Source organism: Eriocheir sinensis, unplaced genomic scaffold, assembly GCF_024679095.1.
Source record: "Eriocheir sinensis breed Jianghai 21 unplaced genomic scaffold, ASM2467909v1 Scaffold379, whole genome shotgun sequence".
Lineage (NCBI taxonomy): Eukaryota > Metazoa > Arthropoda > Malacostraca > Decapoda > Varunidae > Eriocheir > Eriocheir sinensis.
In genome coordinates this window covers 285,083-289,366 of record NW_026111697.1, presented here as the reverse complement: position 1 = coordinate 289,366, position 4,284 = coordinate 285,083, and positions in this window count along the sequence as shown.

Below are 4,284 nucleotides of genomic sequence, written 5' to 3'. Positions count from 1 at the left end.
GTGAACACCAGAGATTTCTTTATTGGTGTGTCCCATGTGAACGCACGAAAGTTACAATCTTCCTGTGATTCTACAGTCTGCTGGAGTGAGTGAAGATTGCAAAGTCTTCTTAAAGTGAAGTGTGTAGTGTGTAGCTACAGACAAGCAATTATGATGCATTGTGTCCAACAAACTCTTTGGCTAATAACTGAAGACCTTTTTACCAAGAGTTACGTATTTTTTTAATGCGTTTCTTTATTGTTACGTGTCATTTTCCCAACAAACATTTGTCATAAAGTCATACCATGCCTCTAAGGACGTGAGTGATGTACAAGAAACAATCATACGTGTGAATGCGAGAAAGGCGGGACTTCTGAAGATACAAGAGACGTTTCTCTTGACACGGTTTCGTTTCTTGTGGACTAGTCATTATTGATACAGAGTAGAACAAGTGCCTATGCAAGAGACCATTATATATTGATGTAAGGTAATTCATGTTCAGATGAACCACTGAGCCACATCCTCACTTTCCTGGAGCATCACAGTCATGGCATGAAGGGATCACCCCAAAGGGCTTGTGGGAGGCTGCCCACCACCGTGGCTCACTGTGCCACCCACCAGCACAGCGTGCAGCCACTCACTTTTTCATCTGGACATGCAGTATCATAACAACATAGTGAACAAAATGCTTATTATCTTTTGTACTCTATTTTCTTTTAATATATATATATATATATATATATATATATATATATATATATATATATATATATATATATATATATATATATATATATATATATATATATATATATATATATATATATATATATATATATATATATATATATATATATATATATATATATATATATATATATATATATATATATATATATATATATATATATATATATATATATATATATATATATATATATATATATATATATATATATATATATATATATATATATATATATATATATATATATATATATATATATATATATACACACACACACACACACACACACAAGATGAAAGATTTCAAGCTGTATTTTTAATAAGTATTTGTGTAAATAAAGGTGTTGTGGAAAGAAATGTAATTCTTACTTTTCACCTTCCAAAAAATATTTCCTTACTGGATCTTTATGCCAAACCTTTCCACTGAAAACATGCTAACAAACCAACAAGAACTGGAGTGAACCAAGACACACACACACACACACACACACACACTGGTTACAGCGTTGTGCTGCCAGGCTTCACAGTCTGACAGGGTGGCGGTTCGAGCCTGCTCAGGCCGGATTTTTTCTGTTGACTAGGAGTGGTTACTCTCCCCCCTTGAGCAGGGAGGAGGATGGAGAAAGTTACCAGGAAGGAAAATAAGAAAGGAAAGAAATAGGAAATTAAGCTCTAAAAGAAGAAAAAAAAGATGGAGAGAGAGAGAGAGGGAGAGAGGGGGGGGGAGGTTGAAGGAAAGGATGAGGAAAGGAAAGGAGGGAATGTGGAAGAGATTGAGAGTTACTATGTGTTTCAGGCGCTATGAAACACAGTTTTTCGAATATAACATTTTAACAAAGCGTCGGACAAGGATGGTATTTTGAAAGACGATGATTAAGACCCCAACCTAATTGGCAAAAATAGGCTTAGGTGCCAAATGTGAATGATTACGGCACTTGTAAGAGTAACTTCAAGGTAAACTTCACTAAAATATACAGGCACGGGTAGCGAGGCTACGTGCCGTCATCATGTACGCCTCTCGTTGAAGGCGTGACGTCAATGTGACGTTTTACTATGAAGTAGCAGTAATCACTGACTCAACTGGTAGTTCTCTCTGTCCTCTCTCTCTCTCTCTCTCTCTCTCTCTCTCTCTCTACTCAACAAGAGTAGAAATGCAATGTTTTGGAGCCTTCTGATTAATGTAAAATCACTTAGGTTTAAGAATCTATGTAAATCTCTCTCTCTCTCTCTCTCACACACACACACACACACACACACACACTAGTTCAGCCCTATACATAGGGATGATGCTCATTTGAAATTATTATATATTTGTGAAAAAGTTTTACTCGCAGGAAATTACTTATCCTTTGCACGGAAAATACGGTCTTTGGTACAACATGCTGTAAGTATATAACATAGTGCAGTGGCTGAACTATTTTTACTGTGTGTATGTGTGTGTGTGTGAGAGAGAGAGAATTGCCAGTTGAGATGATGACTACTACGTCATAGTTACACGTCACGAACGAGAGGCACCTAGCCTCGCTACCCGTGCCTGTATAATTTAGTGCAGTTTACCTTAAAGTTACTCCTACAAGTGCCGTAATCATCCACATTTGGCACCTAAGCCTATTTTTGCCAATTAGGTCAGGGTCTTAATCATCATCTTCCAAAATACCATCCTTGTCCGATGCTTTGTTAAAATGTTATATTCGAAAAACTGTGTTTCATAGCGCCTGAAACACATAGTAGCTACTTTAATATTTCCCTGTATGATAAGTTTTTGAGTAAGCATGGATCATTATCTCTACGCTCTAAGACCTGTAATAAGGAAACCAGAATGGATGACTTTTTGAATTCCATGCAAGTAGGGGCCAGCACTGTGCCATCTGGTGTCTCGGCACGGTGGTGGAAATACAACACCTCTCATGTCCAAATCCAAATTGAGTTAGATGGAAGATACAATGTGTGGAGGAAGGATAGAATGGGCAAAGGCGGAGGAGGAGTGGTGATAATGATAAAGAAAGAGTTATTAGTAAAATCAATAGAATATAGAGAGGGAAAAGCAGAGATAGTGAGTGTAAGCTTGGAAAACAAGAACAGAGAAAGGATGACGACTGCAGTAACATATGTACCACCAAAAACTACATCATGGAGTAAAGAAGATTATGAAAACATGACTGATGACACCATACAGAGTTTGAGGAGATTACTTAAGGCAAACAAAGGAGTAATACTAGTTGGCGATTTCAATTGCAAAGAGGTTGACTGGGAGAGGTTTGAGAGCAATGGTAGTGATGTGGCATGGGGGAATAGATTCTTGAATTTAATGATGGAAAATTTGATGATACAAAGGAAAGCACTAGATATAGAAGAGATGATGAACCGGCAAGACTGGATTTGGTGTTGACAAGAGAAATTCACGTGAAGGATGAACTGAGGTATGATTGCCCCCTGGGAAAAAGTGATCACGTGCTCATAGAGATGGAAATGGAGGAGGGAGGAAGGGAACAAGATGAGACTTATAGAAGCGATAGATTAAACTATAGGAAAGCAGGGGTGGAAAACCTCGAGAAGTTTTTTGGTGAAATGGATTGGAAAGAGTTAATGAGTACAAGCGAAGTTCAAGAAAAATATGATATTTTCATGAGGGCGTACAACACAGGTGTTATGAAGTTCCTACCAAAATACAGACCGAGGGAGAGGGCTAAAAAGGACTGGTTTATTGCAAGATGTGCAAAGGCAAAAGAAAAGAGAGACAAAGTGTGGTCAAGATTAAAAAGAAACAAAAATCAAAGAAACAGAGAAGACTTTAAGGCAACGAGAAATGAGTACGTGAAAGTGAGAAAGGAAGAAGAGAAACGATACGAAAAGGATATTGTGGAAAAGTGTAAAGAACAACCTAAACTATTTTATAGATTTATAAATGGAAAAATTAAATCAAGAGAAACAATTGAAAGACTGACGGAAGAGAATGTAGAGATCGAAGATCCCAAAGGCAAGGCGGAATTATTTTACAAAAAATTACAGCAAGTGTTTACCAAAGAATTATTATTTAATGAACCACAAGAAAACAACTTAGATGTATATATGGAAGAGGTCAAAATAGATAAAAAGGAGATAAAAAATCTATTGGGGGAATTGGAAGAAGGGAAGGCCGTGGGACCGGATGGAGTTTCAGGTTTTATACTTAAAGAGTGCAGAAATGAGCTAGTTGGCCCGATATATGACATCAATAGGTGCTCAATTAAAACGGGCACAGTGCCTAGGGAGTGGAAGAGGGCAGAAGTGGTACCTACAGTATATACAAAAGTGGAGAAAAGGAAGAACCCCTAAATTACAGACCGGTGTCTCTGACCAGTGTAGTATGCAAAATATGTGAGAAATTAATAAAAGAACAATGGATGAGATTTCAAGAACATAATCTAATCACAAACAATCAATATGGGTTTAGGAAAGGTCGCTCATGTGTGACAAACTTGCTGAGCTTTTACTCAAGAGTGACGGACAAATTACAGGAAAGACGGATGGGTGGATTGCACTTACCTAGACTTAATGAAGGCATTTGACAAAGTTCCA